General features: G+C 34.5%; 1 protein-coding gene and 1 non-coding gene across 12 annotated transcripts in view; both read right to left on the bottom strand.

Annotated features, from left to right (window-relative positions):
* MBD5 (methyl-CpG binding domain protein 5) overlaps positions 1 to 16,200 on the bottom strand; it is a 429,916-nt gene that overhangs the window by 333,803 nt on the left and 79,913 nt on the right. The window lies entirely within an intron of this gene.
* On the bottom strand, positions 10,394 to 10,497 carry LOC112313193 (U6 spliceosomal RNA). The gene has a single exon (XR_002975659.2). It is a non-coding gene; the product is annotated as a U6 spliceosomal RNA (small nuclear RNA).

Below are 16,200 nucleotides of genomic sequence, written 5' to 3'. Positions count from 1 at the left end.
AATTATCATGAACTTTATTCAATGGCATAAATATACTTCAAAGGCATCTTTTGCAATTGCTATTTAGCATTTTAGTATATGCGTATTTCATATTCAACTCAACCCATTCTCTTACTGTGAGGCAATTAGTTGTTTTCCAATATTTTAATTTTCTATAAAGTGATAAAATGATCACTTTTGTTGCTAAATTTCTGCACATATCTTTAATTCTTTTAATAAAATTTTAGAAGTGTAATTTAAGAGTCACAAATATAAATATTTTAATAACTTGAATAGACACTGCCAAATTGCTCTGCATAGGAGATACAGCAATTATCATTCTTACCAGTAAGAGATATGAAGGTATTTGGATTCTTGAATGCTTATAATTCGGGGGCTGCAAATTTCCTTTCCTTCCTTTCTCCCTTTTCTAATTTGATATAAAAATCTGTATTGCATGGATACTTCCATTAGTACTTTTTGGATTATGAATGATTTTAAATATTTATGTTTCAAATACTTAAATATTATGTCTTTCATGTAGTTAGTTCTTAAAGTACATGCTCAGAGTCAATTTTTTATTTTAGTCTTGGCTTTATTATTTACAGTGATTATAATTATAATGAACCTCTATTTTCTTTATCATGAGTACCACTTGAAAACAACCAAATCGAGTAAAATAAAATAATATATAAAAATATTTCTTAAATGTTCCCATGAGCTAATATAAAAGCAGTGAATTCTGAGGACAAGATTAAATGAGGACTGGTTTTCACAATGGCAAGGCAAGCACGTAAGCTTTCTTTTACCTTGACAATACTTGCTGATCATCTGAACTTCAGTATTAATTTTTGTGGCCCTAAAAGGCGGGACATCCTTTAGCAAAATCTCCATAATACTGGGACCACAAAATACTATTCAACTTGTATAGTAGACAAGAAAAGGATGATCAGATTAGGTAACAATTATAGAATTTACTGTGCTCTAAGTGCTTCAAAGATACTAACTCATTTAATCCTCATAAAACTATAAAAAAAACCCATTATCAAAATTCCAATTACATTTTTTAAAGAAACAGAACAAAAAAAATCAGATCTTGTAGAACCACAAAAGACCCCAAAAAGCCAAAAGCAATCCTGAGAAAAAAGAACAAAGCTGGAGGTACGACATTCTCTGCCTTCAAATTATACTACAAAGTGACAATGATCAAAACAGCACGGCACTGGCAGAAAAATAGACACAGGACCAGAGGAACGAAATTGAGAGCCCAGAAATAAACACACATACATATAAGCAAATAATTTCTGACAAAGGAACTAAAAATGTACAACAGAGAGAAGAAAGCCACCTCAATACATGGTGCAGAAAACATTGGAAAGCCACATGCAAAAGATTTACACTAGACTACAATTTGTACCCATATACAAAAATTTACTCAAAATGGACCAAAGACCTAAATAGAAGACCTGAAACAATAAATTATACAGAGGAAAACATAGGTACTAAATTTATGAACCACTGTAGGAGAAAACGTTTTATAAATTTGACCTCAAAGGCAAGGGAAGTAAACGCAAAAATAAATGAATGGGACTATGTCAAACCAAAAAGCTTCTGCACAGCAAAAAAAACCACCAACGAAAGAAACCAACCAAATGGGAGAAGATATTTGCAAACAACAGCTCTGATGGGGGTTACTATCCAAAAAGAACTCAAAAAGAACAACTTAACACCTAACAAACAAAGAATCCAATTAAAAAATTGGCAGAGGATCTGAATAGATACCTCTCCCAAGACAAGAAAAAGTGGCCAACAGATAATGAAAAAATGCTCAACTTCACTAGTTATCAGGGAAATGAAAATTGAAACTACAATGAGATACCACCTCACATCTGTAAGAATGGCTATTGTTAGCAAGACAAGTAATAACAAGTGTTGGGGAGGTGGTGGAAAAAAGAAACCCTTATTCACTGACAGTGGGAATGTAATCTGGTACAGCCACTATGGAAAACAGTATGGAGGTTCCTCACAAAATTAAGAATAGATTTGTCATATGACAGAGCAAATTCTCTTCTGGGTATCTACTCCAAAAATCTGAAAACGTTTACTTGCAAAGATATATGCAGCCCTGTGTTCACTGCAACATTATTCATCGTGACCAAGACATGGAAACAACTGATGTGTCCTTTCATAGTGATTGAATACAGAAAATGTGGTACAGGTGTACAATGGAATAGTACTCTGCCATAAGAAAAGATGAAATACTGCATTTGTGACAACATGGATGGACCTTGAGAATATCATGCTAAGTAAAATAAGACAAAAAAGTTATGAACCATATGACTTCACTCATATGTGGGAAATAAAATTAAAAGCAACAAATGAATAAACAGGAAAAACAAACAAAAACTCATAACCACAGACAACAGTATGGTGGTTATTAAAGGGAAGGGGGGATGGGGTTTATTTAGTAAAGGGTAGACGAGGTGAAATTAATGATGACAGAGATGATTTGACTTTGGGTGGTAGGCACACAATGCAATATATAGATTGTACCACTGAAATGCATACACCTGAAATCTATTATTATCTTATTAACCAGTATCACCCCAATAAATTTAATTTAAAAGGGCATCATTATAATCTTTACCTCAGAGACCAAGACAGTGAAGCTTGAAATGGTTATGTAGCTCGTTTAAGGTTAATAGTAGAGACAAAATGTAAGTTAGGACAGTCTGAGTCTAGGGACAATGCTCTTAAACACTGTGTCACACTATCCCCACCTTCTTCCTCTAAGGGAAATGCAAGGCAAATTGCCTGATCAGAACTTTGGCACTGGGTGGATGGGAAAAATAAGGGATACAGATCCTCCCTGAGAACCTGTAACCAGAAACTAACCTCACTGAAGTCTGCATTCTAAAACCTCAAAACTCTTTTGCTCCACAAAACCTCAAGCCCAAATGGAAAGTGGTCATATAATAATGGTACCATAATAATAAGTGTTCTCAGGCATCTGAGAGGTACAAATGTAAACCTTAAAAATCCATTTTTATCACAGGTATCAAAATATTTTCACCTGTAAAATTCAAAGAAATGAGTAGCACAAAGTTTTAAAAAGTCATTTGAGTACACATAGAAACAAGGCATATATGAAAAACAAAAATATATGGCAGAATCACTCCTAAGTAGTTGCCAGGGATTAGAGTTATTACCGACACAACACAAATATATTTAATATGTTTTAAAAATTAAAAGTTAAAGTATATAAGAACATGGATTCTAAAAAAGAACACAACAAAATTTTTAAGTGTAAAGTATGATAATCAATGCAAAAATCAATCAATCAATAGGTTAAACAGTAACTTGAATACAGCTGAAATGAGAATTAGAGAAGTAAAACAGAGAAGTGAAAAAAGACACGTGGAAAATATTATGAAAATATCTAGCATACATCTGAATTAGCACTAAAGCAGAGAGAAACAGAAGCTATATAAGAAAAGCAAAACTGCAGAAAATTCAAGGAAAAAAGATCTCAAAAGCAAAAAGAAAAAAGTTAAATTAAATCCAATGGACTGAGGGATTAATACTTACATTTCTGAAATAAACAGTAGAAACCAGAAAACAATAAAATACTATCTTTAATAAGCTAAAAGAAATTCACTAGTAACCTAGAATTTTATAATTAATATAATTCTTCTAACAATGACAGTGGTATAAGGTCATTTAGAGATAAAAATTGGGAAGGTTTATTACATTCATATCCTCACCGAACATACTTTTAGGCAAAAGGAAAAACCAGATGCAAGATGTGAAATGCCAGAGAAATGATAGGGGGAAAAGAGGTAAATATAATATTAACATTATAAAACAAAGATATTTGTCTCTTACAGAATTAAAAATGATAGAAATACAGAAAAGAAAAATAGACAGCCCTGGCCAGTGTGGCTCAGTTGGCTGGGTGTCGTCCCACAGACCAAAGGGTCATGGGTTCAATTCCTAGTCAGGGCACATGCATAGGTTGTGGCTTCAGTTCCCAGTTGGGGCATGTGCAAAAGACAACCCATAGATGTTTCTCTTTCACAGCGATGTTTCTCTCCCTCTCTTGCTCCTTCATTTCCCCTCTAAAAATAAAAAAAAAATTAAATAAAAAAAATATAAATTGGGAAAAGGTGAATGGAGTTAAAATGTTCTTTAAGAAAAAAAGACTTTATTTATTTATTTTTAGAGAGAGGGGAAGGAGAAAGAGGGAGAGAAACATCAATGTGTGGTTGCCTCTCTAGCATCCTCTACAGGGGACCTGTCCCGCAACCCAGGCATGTGCTCTAGAGTGGGTATCAAACTGGCAAACCTCTGGTTTGCAGGCGGGCACTCAGTCCACTGAGTTACACCAGCCACGGTGAGTTCTGTTCTAAGGTCTTTTTTGTTCAGGAGGTTAGTATAGATATGTACATAATTTGAAAAGTAAACATGATAACATACCTATGGTAACAACTAAAAATAGTATATCTTCCAAACTAGTAGAATGACAACCAAAACGAGAAAAAAAAATAATGGAGAATACAAAAAGGCAATAAAGAAAAGAAAAAGAAACAAAAATCGTGAGAAAATAAAAACACAAAATTCAATGGTAGATATAGACCCAAATATATTACTAATTATAATAAAAATAAATGAAAAGTTCCAATTAAAAGATGAAATTGTCAGGTTGGATTCAAAGTGTTTTATTGATAGCTATATTGTTTTCTTTTCAAAACATTTATGTAAAATAAAAGTACAAAATGAAAAATATATTAATAGCAAATATCAAAAATTATATTAATATTAGTCAAAAATACTAAAGGAAAAAGCATTACTAGAAATAAAAAGGATCATTTTTAAATTAAAAAAAGGCTTACTTCTCTAGGAGGACATAATAATATCCAATTTATATGCAATTAATAACATGATCTCAAAATACATAAAGCAAAACTTGACAAGTGGAACTAAACACCACCACAAAATAAGAAATTTTTAATAAAGCTTAGTAATTGAAAGCTCAAGAAGACATTGTCATAAGAACCTAGAAGAATTGAACACACATATAAAATGGCACTAATAGTTGTAGAATACACACTATTTTCAACTACATTTCCAAAAGAGAGTAAAAACCTGATCATGCTCTAGACCACAAATGCAGGTTCAGCATCTTTTAAATAGTGAATTTTATATAAACCACATTTTTAACAATGAGATTAATACAGACTTTAATAATAAAAAGATAACTAGAAATAATTCAATTGCTTTGAAAATAAGAAGCATACTTCTAAAATAAGATGGGAATTGAAACTAAATATTCAGAACTAAACCACCACCAAAATATAACATGAAAAACTTGTGGTATATAGCAAAATCAATAATTGAGTATTTTACATCCTTAAATGCCCACAGGACAAGAAATAAGGACAGGAATTAAGAAATAGAAAAATATAAACAAAATAAAGATGACAGCAAAGATAAAAGTTGACTCTCTGAAAAGCTCAATAAAGCTGCAAGCCTTTGGAGAGATTTAGCAAAATGTAGTTAAAGAAGGAAGAAAGAAAAAAAGGGAGAGAGGAAGGAAAGAGAGAAAGAGAAAGACAGGTATGCAGAAATAGTTAATATCAGAAACTACATAATTATAGATGCTGCATTAAAATAAGAGAATATTAAAATAGCTTCATGTCAATATAGTTGAAAACAGATAAATGGACAAATTCCTAGTAAAAATAGCTTACTGACACAAATTCACAATTAAATAGAAAAGTCTAATACTATTAAAGAAATAGAATCAATAGCAAAAATCTTCCCACAAATTAAATTCCAGGCCTATGTGTACAATCCAGGGTATTATTTAACCTCTATGATGCTTAGTTTATTTATTTATAAAATGGACATTATAATGTCCCATTATGTTATCTTATAAGTATTATATTATCTCACATGCATTTAATATGAGGATTGCATTTTTAAAAAGTACAAGAAGGCAATCTGTGAACTCTAAAGTGTTAAAAAAACTATAAATACTATTCACACAATTTTAGATTTAGATCAGAAAGCCTACAATTTTAAACACACATTCCAAAGAATCCACCAAAGGAGTCACATTTTTACCATAAGGCAAATAAGTCTTATTTCGCTGCGGCCTCCATTGAAGAACTAAGGATACATTCTCTAGAGGAAAATTGGCCACAAAAAAATACAGTGCAAATTAAGAATGGTAAAACATTTTTTTATTATATTAATAAAGTCAAAACCTTACTGACAAAGTTATAAATATAATTCAAATTAACAACTGTATATTGTTTAGGGCAACAGGTTGAAGAAACAAAGGAACAAAAACAACACTGCAGAATGGGACAAAGAAGTGCAACAAAGACACGTGTTTAATGTTTTATGGGTAATGAGTTAATGCTGGTTTCCTCCTGAAACACAATCTTATATGAATGTGTGCTTCATAAAATACCTATAAACCTATCTGCATTCATTTTGTCATGTTGCATTCATTCAACAAAGATATTAGTGCCTACCAAGTATCAGGCACAGGATTAGCTGCTGAAGATACAAAGATGAAAAAACAGAGAAGATTACAATTTCATAGTCCAGCAAGGAAAGATAAATAAAGAGAAGTACCTGAGCGTGCACAGGGTGCTACAGATGTTCACAGAAGAGGTACACCTAATGCAAAATGAATAGATCAGAGAATATTTCCAGAAGGGAGGACTTCTAATCTGTATATTAAAGAAGAAATTAGAGTTAGCTAGGAGAAAGGGAGGAGTTGGATGGCCATTCCAGGATGAGGAAACTCAATCCTTCATACTCCCTACAATTTCATCATGCACACCTATGTTATCCTGTATTGGTCATGCATGGTGCCTGCCATAAACATTATTTCATAAGAAGTACGATTTTAAATTTACTGTTGAATAACGCTAAAGATGAGTTTTAATATGAGTTCATGTATTTAAGTTATTCTCGTAACTGGCAAGACACCTTGAATTTATTTTCAAATCAAGCTTCAGAGATCCGTGTTTGACTAAAATATAATGAAATTTTAAAAATCCCGACCGTCACCATGTTGCTTGTTAGTTTGGTCTGTTCATTAGATTCCATGTGAGTGAGATCATATGGTACTTTTCTTTCTCTGACTGGCTTATTTCATTTAGCATGGTGTTCTCCAGGTCAGTTCATGCTGTCACAAAGGGTAAAATTTTCTTCTTTTATTGGTTGAGGAGTATTCCTCAGTGGCACATTGTGTAAATGTACCACTGGTCTGGGGATGGGGGTTTTGAGGGGGATGGAGTGATCAAGCAAAAAAGAAAGAGAACTCTTGGATACACACATGAGTGTGGTAACTGTGGGAGGGGTAGGGGGCTGGATAGAAGTGGAAGAGGATAATGGGGGATAAATGGTAATGGAGAAAACAATAAAAATAATCTATTAAAAATAAAAAATAAATAAAAATCTTGACTATCCAGTTCCAGTCTTCCATGCACTGGCATAGCTAGAAATTACAAGAAACAAACGGGATGTATAATGGGATGGGCAAGTTGGGCAAATCTCTGGTTCAAACGAACAAAGTGCACTTCACTCTGGATTATTTTCTGAAGTATTTCATGTACTAACTTGCCATCTTTAGCATGTAACATGCATCAGAACATCAATGGGTCGTGTGGCTTCTTGAAAAGGTTCCCTAAACTAAGACCATAATCCTGGCTCTTCTTTCAATAGTGATTAGCTTTTGGGAGTGTTTTTTATAACACTACTTCTACCTTGACTTTTCTATGATTCCAGAAATATTTACCCATGAGCCACTACATTAATATTAAAATATTTCCAGGGTTGCAATGTTTTCAATTACATTAATTTTGATCTCTGTAAAAAAATGCAACCCCACTGTGAAGGAAATATGTTACTCTAAAGGGGAAAAAGTCATCGACGGAAAGCAAAATAATAGAAAGATCAAAGAGTAAGTAGCAACAGGGTTGTACTTGGCTTTGGTGCAATAAAGAAAAATATAATACAAGTAGAAAAATATAATACAAGAAGATATTTTCTTTATGGTGCTCACATGGATATGTGAGGAATTTAATCTAAGGTAACAATTTGATTTCTCACAGAATGTTATGTTTTCATACAGGCGATTTATATTCTGATTGAAATTTTCCATCTATCTTTTCTTGGCGAGTTGGAATGTTCTGGTATTTCACAACATAATAAATTATACTACTCATAGTTTCTTTTGTATACTTTTTTGGTTATATCAAAGACCTTCAAATTTTTTTGACTTGACAGCAAACAGACTGTGAGCTCTTAGTAGGGTTAATGTCCTGCCTTCCTCCTAAGTCTTCTCAACTGCTCCTGCTTATGCCCTATACAAATACATCTAGCTGAAGAGAACAAGCCATTTACTCACATAAATGTTAAATCCAAGTCAAAAATAATATTCAACTTTGAAATATTACAGAAAAAACTACATGTTCTAATACTAAACTGAATAAGAAGTATTCGGAGTGGGGCAGATCTGGCTTAGAATCTTACTCATTGTCACTATTATGTCATAGCTGAGTAACAGACAGGCTCCTCCATCTCTTCCAGGCTTTTGCTTTCTTCTTTGTGAAATAGAGAATACCAGGTACTCTTCTAAGTTGTTGTGAAGATTAAAAAAGGTAACAAATGTACAGCACCTGGTAAAAATGGTTGATGCCTACCATTTTTCAACTCTACTTTTTATCAAAGTAGACTGGGAAGTCTTTTTTAGGTAAGTGACTCTGAGATTTGGCTGAAGCAGGTGCAAGTGATATGCTGCTTAACTTTGTGCCCAGTTCACCCTTGTTCCTACATTTGTAGGCAGGATGGGATGGATTAGAACAGCAAACCTGACAACAAAAATAGATACAGAACTTTATTTATTGATTTCTTGGGGGGGGGGAGGGGGGGAGAGAGGGAGCAGAGAGAGGGGAGAGGAAGAGCGAAGGAGAGGGGGGAGAGAGAGGGAGGGAGTGAGAGAGAGAAACATTGATTTGTTCTTCCACTTATTTATGCGTTCATTGGTTGTTTCTTGTATGTGCCCTGACCAGAGATCGAACCTGCAACCTTGGCTCACTGGGCCAATGCTCTAACTGAGCTGCCCAGCCTAGATATATTACTTTAAAAAACTTTCCTTCCAATTAAATTCAGATCTTCCTGGGCCATTTAAAATCAGAGGACTAAGAGGATGGTGAATATATGCAAATGAAACAAGGGCCTAATTTTGGGTTTATGGCTATGTATGTATATAGAGATGGTTCCAAGTATTTGTGGCTGTATATACACACACATATGTGTATACACATACACATATTGCACAAGCACATATATAAAATGAATTCTATGCATGAGAAAACCAGGGCCAAAGAAAAACAAACAAATAAAATGAGTTGTAGTTCTAACTTTAATATCTATTTTTACTGTGAGAACACACTGTTTTTAAAGTTTAATATTCTGTTTATATTATAGCTGAGGCTAGAACACAGTGTAGTGTGATAAAATGAGGTCAAAACCCCCCAAAACTGTCCTACCTAGCTAGCAGGCTTGTAAAGGGGATAAAGTAGTAATTAAGTTCCTTCACTTAAAATCACATTAGGTTCTCAAAGAATGTTCATTTAATTCTATTTATTTATATGACAAAAGTGACAACATAAAAGCAGTGTAGTTTTATCACTTTTAATTAATAATCTTTTATTGATTTCCAATGGAATCATATAATTTTTCCTAGTACCACTTCTAGGCTTTTCTGCTTTTGCAAATATTGGTTGGGATGGGGCAACTAGCATTTATAAAATACCTCACAAATAATGTTAAAGGCATCATGCATAAGTAACAGGGAAGCTATAAAGGACAATTAGTGACTGCGACTGGTACGGTGGAACATAGACTGTTCTTATATGTGAACATTCTTAAATGAGGAGTATGCAAGATTACTTTTTTCAAATATACTAATCAATCAATCAATCATTTCCCACATTCTCTTCTTAAAATGCCACTAACACTTCTCCGAAAGGTAGGTTCTATGTTTCCTTCCCTTCAATATGGATAAAGGCCATAACTGCTTCAACAAATAGAGTACGGTAAAGATGGCACTATGTGATTTCTGAGGCTAGGTCATAAAATAATAAAACTACACATGGTTTTATTCTTGAGGAACTTAGTCTAGGATCCTGGTTGTCATGCTCTGAGTATGCTCAAACAAGTCCATGAGGAGAGGCCATACAGAGAGGCTTTTTCAGAAAAGAATCACCGAATTTTGCTGTGTATAATGCGCACTTTTTTGCCCACATTTTTGAGGGAAAAATAAGGATGCACATTATACATGGGTAGTACTAATTCCATATCTGTATAAATGATTTTACTCTTTTTTAAAAAAAATATGGAACGCTGCATGAATTTGCGTGTCATCCTTGTGCAGGGGACATGCTAATCTTGTCTGTATCGTTCCAATTTTACATGTGCTGCCAAAGCGAGCACTGTTTTTCATTCTTTTACGTAGGCTTACGCATTAAAAGTATAACTGTAGAAAGCAATTAACAATGTCCATATACAAAATAATACCTTGGAATAAGAGAATCAGTTTTGTTTCTAAATATAAACAAAAAATTGAATTAAAAATTAAAATGAAAGGTTTTTTTCCTGAAAGTTTAGGCCAAAAACTTGGGTGTGCATTATACATGGGAGCGCATTATACACATCAAAATATGGTAAGCCCCCCAGCCAACAGCCAGAATTGACTGCTAGACAGATGAATGAACCATGTTGCAGATGATTTCAGCCCTTCTAGTCCTCAAGTTGACATTCCAGACATCATGGAACTGAGACACATCATCCCTGTTGTGACCAATCTGAAATCCTGACCCACAAGCTGTGGGTATAATAAACGGTTACTCTATTCCATTAATTTTGAGTAATTTGTTATGCAGCATTAAATAACTGGGACCAGCTACTTCTATACATGCAAGTTTGAGACCCAGCATTTGAGAGCCCTATGTAGGGGTTTGTACTTCTAGGAAAATCTGAGCATATCTCTGACAATGGAGTTGAGGAAGACAATAGGAGGTTAAAAAAATCTATCTAATTTTTCACCGTCTATATATGGCTTTTTGCTTTCTCTTGCCTTAAGCACATTCTACTCTATTCCCTCAGCCCTAATATGCATTTTCCCCAGTGACTCAACACTCACCCTAATCTGCACTTGACAAATTCCTACTCTCCTTAAAGGTTTAGGTCTCACACAAAATGTCACATTCTCCCAGAAGACTCTTTTAACTGCTAATGAATGAGTTTGGGTGCCCTATCAGGTTATAGTACGTTTGTCACACTATATTCTAGTTGTTTAATTAACTGTCCACCCCACTGGTCTGTAAGCTATTTGTAGGCACAAATTTTCTTATTTACTAATGCATGCCCAGCATAAGATAGTGCTGATGACCGATAAATATCACTCGATGAAGGAGTGTATTGTATGAGTGCATGTATGCTCTTTTACATCTCTACTCTGCCATAAAGCACATGAGTTAAAAGGAAAGACCTTTAAAAAGTGTAGGAAGTAAATATTCAGAAATTTCAGATTAGACAGGAATGAACTAAGAATACACTGGAATGAACTAAGAATACACTGAACTTAGTCGATTTCCAAATGAGGCTTTCCTAATTCACAACACCCAAAATATAACAAAGTCATCGGGATTGACAAATTTCAGACGTAAATTCTCCATTCTAGTTCTAGATAATTTGGTAAATCAGACACATTACTGCTTCAATTTGTTTTACTTTTATTTCCTGACACTCTTACTTCCTCAAGTTATCCTAGTCTGTAGATCCTCATGAAAACCTCCTGAAATCCCCAATCTCTTTATTTATCTAGATTTGCCATTGCAATGCCTCCCACTTAGGATCATAAACCTTTGACAATGGTGAAAGAGTATATGACAGAGGGGTGACAACAACTGTCTCATTTTCTCTACCTTTCACTTACTACTCAAATTATAGCAACTAGACTCCATGACAATTAATTCAGGTCATAATTCATATTCATATTGACAAATCCAAAGACACTTTTTGACCATCATTTTAATACTTTCAGCAGCTTTTTACTCAGCTCATTTCATGTTTTTTTTTTCTTTCTTTGGCTTGGAGACACCAGATAGTTTCCTTCCTGTGTCACTGATTATTAGCCGCCTTTGTATTCATTTTCTGGGCAACCCTTCAATAATGGCTCTCAACCCCGGCTGTAAATTAGAATCACCAGGGGAGCTTTTGAAACATGGGATATCTTAGGACATACTGAGACCAATTTAAGTGTGGAGCCCAGGTACCATATTTTTAAAAAGTTCAGATGATGACTCAGATGCACTGTGGAAGTTAAGAATCTTTGCCTTAAACGTTGTCTGCAGGGCTCTGACATAGGCTTTCTTTCCTTTCACAGCATACATTTCCCCAGTACAAACTGACTCTCGTGGCTTCAGTTGTGATCTATGTGCTGATAAATTTCTTTCCAAGTTAAGATTTTTCTTCTCATCTCAGACCTATGTTTTCAACTCTTCTGTTTGGCTATACACACTTTGTATGTCTGAAACTTAGCCAATCACATCCCCCATATATCATACCCTCCTACTACTGACCATTCACAGACCACAAATTTCAACAACTATACCTCTTAAATATCTCCCCATTCTATTTTTTTCCATTCCCATTCCTGTAGGTTCCCATCATTGCTTAACTGCACTGATGCTAGTGGTTCTTAACTGGCCTCTTGTCTGCAATCTTGCTTTCCTCCAATCCGCAGTGTTCACGCCAACCAAAATGTTATTTTCTAAAATGCAAATTTTATTACATCACTTGTACTATGCAAAATTTATCATGCTTTAACCTTCCAGTGGCTTCTTACTGACTTCAGAATAATTTCTAAACTCCTATACACAGCTTATAAGATCTTTCAGAACTGTACCCCTACCTGCCTTACACCCACATTCATCCTTCAAGTACTATACTTCCAGTTCTTAGTTCCTTCTCTTTCCTCTAGGCATTGGCACAAGATTATTTTTACCTGAAATAATCTTTCTATATCATTCCTGGTCAATTGAACTACTTCTTATTTTTCAGGTCTCAGTTTAAATGCCACAGCTTCTGGAGCTTTCCCTGAATTGTTCAATCTGTGGTCAAAACTAGTGGTGGAGTTGGTGTTCAATAGTCAAACGTAGCTCCTCTGCATTTTCTAGCTTGCCTTCCAGTTAGGTTAGAGGAATGAGGCTAATTTCTGGACAGTAAAATGTGAGGGGAAAAAAAAAAGATGAAATCAACTTACAGGACTGTTCCTTACATGTTCCTGCAAGATGGGAGAAGGTTGCCTGATACAAACTAGACATTACTTGAGAGAAAAACAAATTGCTTGTTTGATAAATTAAGGAGATTTCTGGGTTAATTTGCTACCAAGCTTAGCCTACTCTACCTTACTAATAACAACACAGGAGTTCAGCTATAAACTCCCACAGGACCCTTTTATTACTTAACACAATTTTTATTGATTATCTTCCCTGATGAGACTATTAACATTTTAAGGAAAAGTTTTGTTTGTCTCTTGCTCACTGTCTTGTCCCTAGAATGTAGCATAGTGCCTGAAACATACAAGGCATTGAGAAAATATCTCCCACATGAATGAATCAATATAATCTACTTTGTTTAGGAGAATACTGTAACACCACTTTGAATTTATAAATACTATAATACTATACACCAGATACTTTATCAGTATGTTTTTAAATTTTTAGTTAAAAGCAGAGGATTAAATTTTTTATCATTTTATTTTTTGGCTTAACATAAAGCTGTACTTTTGTTACTACAAACTCATCATAAACATTATTTATAATGAACACATAATATTCATATTTATATATAAATACTGTAATATACCCAAACATTTCTTGCTCTTGAACACTTAGATGGTTCCCTGCCAACAATTTTGGATGCAAGGTGTTTTTTTTTCAACTTACCTTTTGAATAATTTCTCCCACATTTCATTTTCTTTTATATTGTATTTTCCCAAAATTTTCGCAAAAGCTATACTTTTGTTTAAAAATTCTTATACACCTACAGTATGCCTTGCAAGACACTCTGAACTGAATAAACATTGATAATATGTATTAAGTTTTAAACAAAGAAACAAATTGAAACTACCAATTCTGAAACAAATGGTACTTCTAGATATTCTGTAAATTACACAAATGAATAAACCAAATTTAAACCTAATTATACTACAATTGAGGGGCACATAAAAATAGATATAGCACTGACTTTGATAATTTCTTTGTTCCCCCCTCACCCACTTTTCCAAAGATAACTGACAAATTTTTTTGATTTTGTATTTTTTAATCCTTACCCAAGGACATGTTCACTGATTTTAGAGAGGAGGAGGTAGGAGGTAGGGAGGGAGGAGGGAAGGTGGGGGTGGAGGGAGGGAGGGGGAGAGAGAGAGAGAGAGAGAGAGAGAGAAAGAAAGAAACATCAATATGAGAGAGAAACATTGATCGGTTGCCTCTCGTAGTAGTCCCAAGCAGGTACCAATCTGGCCACCTGGGTATGTGCCCCAACTGGAAACTGAACCTGCAACCTTCCGGTTTATAGGACAATGCTCCAACTAACTGAGCCACACTGGCTAGGGCTGATAACTCAAGTTCTGATTCTAAGAACAATGAGATTCAAGGAAAGCAAATGGCTTGGGGTCAGGAAATCCAAATTCAAGTTATGGCCTCTTCATTTAGTAGCTATAGGGCCTTAAGCAAATGAGAGATGGTGTCTCTCTCCAAGGCAGGGTTTCTCAGTCTAACACTGTTGACAGTCTGGACTGGATAATTATTTGTTGTTGGCAGCTGTCCTATGTTCTGTAGACGTTCAAGCAGCATCCCTGACCACTACGCAACCAAATCTCTCCAAGTAAGGACAATCAGAAGTATCTCCAAACATTGCCAAATGTGCCCAGAGGAGCCAAATCACCCCCAGCTGAGAATCACTGCTCTATGATAAGTATAATATTTTACAACTCTTTAAACTGCTTTGTCTTTTCAGCAACTTATCCCCCCAGTTTTTCCAGAACTTATTCATAGTCTGCAGCATTTCCTTTTCCTTCTCTGTAATTTTCTTTACCTTTTCTGCTCTCTGTACAGGAGTCCCACTCTTATCTCTGGTTTTATTTTCCAAGGTTTCAATTACCCACAATGGACCACAGTCCAAAAATATTAAATAACTTTCAGGAATAAACAATTCATAAGTTTTAAATTGTATAAAAATCTAAGTAGTGTAATAGAATCTTGTGTTGTCCTGCTCTGTCCTGCCCAGGACCTGAATCAGCTCCTTATCCAGCATAACCAGGCTGTGCATGCCACCCACGTTAGGCAGTTAGTAGCCGTCTTGGTTATCAGATCTCCCGTCATGTTACTAACTGTGCTTGTGTTCAAGTAATCCTTATTTTACTTAATAACGGCCTCAAAGCACAAGAATAGTGATACTGGCAATTTGGATATGCCAAAGAGAAGCAGAAAAGTGCTTCCTTTAATTGAAAAGGTGAAAGTACTTATCTTAAAGGAAAGAAAAAGAATTGTATGTTGAGTTTGCTAAGATCCATGGTAAGAACAAATCTTCTGTGATACTGCCTAATTTATAAACTAAAGTTTATCATAGGTATGCATGTGTTGGAAAAAAACAGTACACATAGGGCTGGGTACTATTGATGGTTTCAACCATCTGCTGGGGTCTTAGAATGTTCTGGGCTCAGAACATTCTCTAAGTTCTGCTCTATGGATAAGGCAGAACTAGTGCAATTTCCTTTTAATTAGTCAAGCGCATGTCAAAGAAAAAAGAAAACAGAAAACTGTCAATGTTAAACTGATTATATGATTTGTCCTGGAATAATTTAATATTGGTAATACTGCTATTTTAACTCTCAACAGTGTATCAATTACTTTTTCTATATTCTCTTTTAAGAAGAAAATGGTACCTCAGTTTCCCTTCTCTCACACATAACACCATTTTAAATGGCTTGATAGCTCAGGGATCCCAATTAACATTTAACATTACAAGCATTTAATATCTGAAACTGTTTATTCACTCAGAACATTTTCTTTAAATTCTACTGAAGATATCAAGAAGAGTCCAAAAAGCTATCAAAAAGCCTCCAAAACT

Source organism: Desmodus rotundus, chromosome 2 (genome assembly GCF_022682495.2).
Source record: "Desmodus rotundus isolate HL8 chromosome 2, HLdesRot8A.1, whole genome shotgun sequence".
NCBI lineage: Eukaryota > Metazoa > Chordata > Mammalia > Chiroptera > Phyllostomidae > Desmodus > Desmodus rotundus.
The sequence above is the reverse complement of the archived record's forward strand: the minus strand, read 5'-3'. Positions and strand labels throughout refer to the sequence as shown.